The following is a 6,334-nucleotide window of genomic DNA, read 5'->3' on the forward strand; positions in this document are numbered from 1 at the left end:
CCTCTTGTAGGATTGCCCTTTTCATTTTCCACATGCCCAATTCTCCCTGGGGCATTCGTTCTTGGCTATCCTGTAACAATTCTCTTTCAAGTGTCTTATCTTCTTTAAGATTTATCTGTGCTGCTTTGTATGGTTTTAAATGCATTTATGTGCTTGTCTGTGTAAATAGTAACTTTTCTCTCCTTTCTTATTTCGCCGGCTCTAGTCAATGCTACTATTTCGGCCTGCTGTGCAGAATAGTGTCTGGGCAATGGTTCAGTGTCTAACACCTTAGTTCCTGAAACCAACTAAGCTTTCATTCCACCTTGAGTTAGGGTAACAACTACTTTCAACAAAATCATCATCTCTCTTCCTAGCGAATTTACTAAACATAAACTTAAAATAAAAATAAAATACCTGCCTCTCCTCCTAACTTTTCATATTTCTTTAAAACCAATGGAGCCGATAATCTCTCCATGAATGAATATCCTAAAGCTAAGCGAACCAAATTCTCTTCCCCTTTTTTTTTTTATTCTGTCTTTTTCTGTCTGTCACGGTATTATTTCTGTCCCCCATTTCTCGGGAGAGCCTTACACTCTGCCATCTAATCCTGTTTATAATTTAACCTCTTACATTTAGATGTGCCGCTAGCGGAACGCCTCGCCAATATCCAATGATAGAGCGTGGCGCGAATTACAAACACCTCAGAAATCCAAAAACTTCAATTTTTCAAACATATGACTATTTTACACCATTTTAAAGACAAGACTCTCCTTTATCTAACCACATTGTCCGATTTCAAAAAGGCTTTACAACGAAAGCAAAACATTAGATTATGTCAGGAGAGTACACAGCCAGAAATAATCACACACCCATTTTTCAAGTTAGCATATAATGTCACAAAAACCAAAACCACAGCTAAATGCAGCACTAACCTTTGATGATCTTCATCAGATGACACTCCTAGGACATTATGTTATACAATACATGCATGTTTTGTTCAATCAAGTTCATATTTATATCAAAAACTAGCTTTTTACATTAGCATGTGACGTTCAGAACTAGCATACCCACCGAAAACTTCCGGTGAATTTACTAAATTACTCACGATAAACGTTCACAAAAAACATAACAATTATTTTAAGAATTATAGATACAGAACTCCTTTATGCAATCGCGGTGTCCAATTTTAAAATAGCTTTTTGGTGAAAGCACATTTTGCAATATTCTGAGTAGATGGCCCGGCCATCATGGCTAGCTATTTCGACACCCACCAAGTTTGGCACTCACCAAACTCAGATTTACTATAAGAAAAATTGGATTACCTTTGCTGTTCTTCATCAGAATGCACTCCCAGGACTTCTACTTCAACACCCAATGTTGTTTTGGTTCCAAATAATCCATAGTTATATCCAAATAGCTGCGTTTTGTTCTTGCGTTCAAGATACTATCCAAAGGGTGACGCGCCGGCGCGTATCGTGACAAAAAAATTCAAAATATTCCATTACCGTACTTCGAAGCATGTCAAACGCTGTTTAAAATCAATTTTTATGCGATTTTTCTCGTAAAATAGCGATAATATTCCGACCGGGAGACCTTGTTTTCGTTCAAACACTGAAAATAGAAAATGGAGTCTTCACATGCAAGCGCGCACCAGTGTCATTGTTCTCAGAACGACCACTTTCCAAAACCCCTACTGTTTTTCGCCCAGGGACTGCAGAGTCATCATTCCCCGTTCTGGCGCCTTCTGAGAGCCTATGGGAGCCTTAGAAAATGTCACGTTACAGCAGAGATCCTCTATTTTCGATAAAGAGGCTATAGAAGGACAAGAAATGGTCAGAGAGGGTACTTCCCGTATAGAATCTTCTCAGGTTTTGGCCTGCCATATGAGTTCTGTTATACTCACAGACACCATTCAAACAGTTTTAGAAACTTTAGGGTGTTTTCTATCCACATCTACTAATTATATGCATATTCTAGTTTCTGGGCAGGAGTAATAACCAGATTAAATCGGGTACGTTTTTTATCCGGCCGTGAAAATACTGCCCCCTATCCTAAACAGGTTAACTATGCTGGTCTCCACTCAGTAACTGTTATCTAACCCTTCTGTGTCACTTTTATCTTCTCTTCCTGGCTTATGCTCTCCTCCTGCTACTCCCAAACCATCAAGGTCTCAGCAGTGCAGGGGAGGACTTCTCCGTCTGTCCTCCTTCGTACTGTCTGTCGCTTTTGTCATAACAGTCAGTATCAAATATGGGTTGTTTCCAAATATTGACTAAATTTTGACTGTCTCCCTGGGTTGCACTCCTGGATTTTAGAAAAATCAACATGTCTATGGTAGTAATATCAAGATTATTGCATAGTTAATTAAGTTTATCTGATACTCTCAATGATCCTGGATCATCACAGATGTCATATATCCCTGTCCTGTTGGTTTAGAATATGTCCTAAACACTTAACCCAAGTCTTACCATTATTAAACTTCTCTTGCTAAGATTATAACCTTATTCAAAAACAAAATATAATAATACTATTATATAAATACCACCGCCTTGTTGTGTTAAATCTCTTCCACTGAATTCAACAACAACTGACTACCTAAGGGAATATAAACTTGGCTAGATAATGTATAAGAATACTACTACTGGTCAAAAGATATTCAAATAACATAATCAGATCAAAATCACTAATCTGAACAATTCCACAAAGAAAAACCATTGTACCCTTATGGTTCTAGGAAAATAGTCCTTCCCTGGGTCTACAACTTCCCAGCCTTCTCGTTCGGTCTCTGTTCATCGTAGATGCCTCAAACAACTTTCTAAAGACTGTTGACATCTAGTGGAAGCCTTAGGAAGTGCACAATAATTACTACGTCACTGTGTGTTCGATAGGCAATGACTTGAAAAGAGCCCACGCATCAGAACTCCACTTCCTGGTAGGATTTTTTGTCAGGTTTTTGCCTGCCATATGAGTTCTGTTATTCTCACAGACATCATTCAAACAGTTTTAGAAACTTCAGAGTGTTTTCTATCCACATCTACTAATACTATGCATATCCTAGCTTCTGAGTTTGAGTAGGAGGCAGTTTCATATGGGCACGTATTTTTCCGAAAGTGACAATACTGCCCCCTATGCGATTGGTGTTTAATCAAATCCTGGTGTAGGTTTTCGCGTAGTCTGGGCGGTGTGACTGGCGAGAGTAGGCCACCACATGCGCATTGGATTTTCGATTTCACAACAGTAGCAAAGCGTTCCGAACTTTTCTTATCTTATTGGGATAGTGGACTGTTTGGTATGGTTAAATACGACAGATGGTTACTAAAGGCAAAAATGAAAGGTTTGTTGGTCGCGATAGTATATAACCCTTTAACCTAACTCCTAGACTTAACACTAACCTTAACCCTAACATCTAACCATAACCCTTACCCTAGCTTACTTTAGCCAGCTAGCTAGAATTTGATAAATAAATAAAAAGTGAATTCCGATCTGTCCCTTAGCTCATGTGCAGCGTGTGCACAAACTGAGAAATCGATGACTGATTTCTTATGATTTTGTGTTGGAGGGGGTAGTCTTGCTCCGACCAATCTGTAAGAGTTTTACAGTAAGGATATGATATGTGAGGTTAAGTTGTTAGTTATTTAAACCCACAGAAACAAAAGCACTGTAAGGCCTTAGCTACTCTTTGTTGTGGGTTCTGGTTTGGGTTAGTGAAAGTCACAACAGTAGAGAGAACTACAGTTTAGCTATATTAGTAATCTCATATTCATGTTGTGTTATGGATGGCACATATTCACTTCAGTCAGTTTCATACCCAGGTATAGCTGTAATTATGCAGTAATGTAAACAGCCATTATTTTAGTTTAGTAACCTCTGCCAAAATCTCTCATTCACAGCAGGCCTCATATAATTGTAGTTTTTCTTCCCGAATTGACTGAATTGAAATGGAATTGACTCTGTATCTAGATAATTGAACTGACAGGCTATGGAACATAATTTCACTGTCTTCAAACACTTATTGTTTCAGTTATTCACATTTTATTTAATCAACTGTGTGGACATCCAGGTCCTCCTTGTAAATAAGAAAGTGTTCTTAATTGATCTGCCTAAGGTAAATAAATAAATACATTTACAATCAAAAGCTGGGTGAGTTAAATAACTTTAGGGCTCCCGAGTGGTGGAGCGGTCTAAGGCACTGCATCTCAGTGCTAGAGGCGTCACTACAGATACTCTGGTTTGAATCCAGTCTGTATCACAACCGGCTGTGATTGGGTGTCCCATAGGGCGGCGCACAATTGGCCCTGCGTCGTCCAGGCTTGGCCGGTGTAGGCCGTCATTGTAAATAAGAATTTATCCTTAATTGACTTGCCTAGTTAAATAAAAATAAAAACATTTATGACAGACCTTTTAAGTCTATCTAATCACCATCCCAATAATTATTTGAACAGGAAACCTGTTAGGCAAGGGCAAAGTACTCTGTTTTCAACTGCTGGTCTCGGATAAGGGAGGGTGCTAAGAGATAAGGGAGGGGAGGGAAGAAGGAGATGGGAGAGAGAGAGGGGCAAGGGGAGGGAGGGAAAGAGGGACAGAGAACAAGCCTTCTCTACACTCCCTTCCTCTCTCTCTCCCTGCCCTCCCTCCCTCTCTTAGAGCCCTCCCATCTCCTTCTTCCCTCCCCTCCCTTCTCTCTCCTCCCTCTCTCCCCCTGTCTCTCCTCCTCCTCTCTCTCTCTTCCTCCTCCTCCCGTGTACATTTCCTCAACACACAGAAAATAAGTAATGATTTGTAACATCCATCTTTATCTATATCCATCTTTACTTTGCCCTACTACTGTTCGACAGGTTGTTTAAAACAATTAAACCATGCAAGCTGTCTTCAGTTCTGTCTTGGTTTCTATCTTGATAGTTTCTCCCTTTTTCACTTTTAATATACTTCACGAATGGAAGGAGAGTGTGCGGTAATTCTACTCTGTAAGGATGTGACAATTGTCTGTTGTTATCCCTACCCAACCCAGAAAATATACAGCTAACTTCTTGCAATTTTACACATTTTGCCATGGGGCAGAGAGATACATTCACAATTGTAAAGCTAATCTCATGTCATTCTACACATTTTGCCACGAGGCTGAGAGAAAATGTTGCTGTAATACATTTTGCAATGGGGCAGAGAGAAACATTTTCAGTTGTATAGCTAATCTCATGCTATTCTCCTATTCTACACTTTTTGCCATGAGGCTGAGAGAAAATGTTGCTGTTTACGTTTTGCAATGGGGCAGAGAGACACATTTGCAGTTGTATAGCTAATCTCATGCTATTCTACACTTTTTGCCATGAGGCTGAGAGAAAATGTTGCTGTTATACATTTTGCCATGGGGCAGAAACATTTGCAGTTTTATAGCTAATCTCAGGCTATTCCACTTTGTTTTGACTTAATGCTGTTTTGAGCACCAGTACACATATTGAAATCAATTCATTCCAATGTGATAAATAATGTAACTTTTATTTAAAATAAAGATAGGCTATAATAATAACATGAACAATAGGTGATAACACAGTCGTTATAGGCTACTAAAACAAAACACCCTACTAAATAGTCCACGCCTATTAGGCAACCAGAATAATATTCTGTATGTGTTGCACATTACAGCACCGACCATTACCCCTTCGTATCGACAATAAACTATGTCCGTACAGAGGATTTGCCCTTTAGTTTTTCCTCCACGTACTCTTTCTCATTCCTTTTATTTTTCACATCGAAAAAAGACTCCATCTTTCAGCCATCTTTCAGACACATATTAAACATGTATTCCTCCTCCTTGTCTTCCTCTCCCACAAGTATTTTACCACCGCCGGTTGTTGAGGGCGGAGTCATAGTTTCACAAGAGACGCTCTTCCGCACTGTCATACATTTATGAACTTCTCTGAGGGTCGAAGGCAGGACAGGATACGCATAGAGAAAGCAAGTTGCCGTATGTTGCATTTCAGAGACCCAAAGGAATTCCAGACTAATTAAAGCTGCTGTTTTATTCAGTTTAGAGGACTCCTCAGCCTAGCACACATTCGAGCACGTGAGTTTACTATTCCATTTGATCAATTGAATCTCTCGTTCGATCAGATGCTTATAGAATGCCAATGTCCTTCATTCTCATAGGAATGTATCTAGTTATTCAGTTAATTGTGTCCCTTCAACATTGAAAAGTATTTTGCCGTTCACATGTTGAGTTGTCATGTTGAATTCGTTATTATCGCGCAGTTTATATATTTTGTTACGGATAATGTATAGGGCAGGCCGGGGCCGTCTTCAGAGTTCCATAGCATTCCTGAAGACCAGAGGCTGAGACGTTCATGGTTCCAAGAAA

General features: G+C 39.4%; 1 long non-coding RNA gene across 1 annotated transcript; it reads right to left on the reverse strand.

Annotated features, from left to right (window-relative positions):
• Positions 1-518: 518 nt before the first annotated feature.
• On the reverse strand, positions 519-2,095 carry LOC115177233 (uncharacterized). The gene is made up of 2 exons (XR_003872376.1): positions 2,048-2,095; positions 519-605 (listed from the first exon to the last, which is right to left on the reverse strand). It is a non-coding gene; the product is annotated as an uncharacterized LOC115177233 (long non-coding RNA).
• Positions 2,096-6,334: the final 4,239 nt, after the last annotated feature.

This window comes from Salmo trutta, chromosome 37 (assembly GCF_901001165.1).
Source record: "Salmo trutta chromosome 37, fSalTru1.1, whole genome shotgun sequence".
Taxonomy (NCBI): Eukaryota; Metazoa; Chordata; class Actinopteri; order Salmoniformes; family Salmonidae; genus Salmo; species Salmo trutta.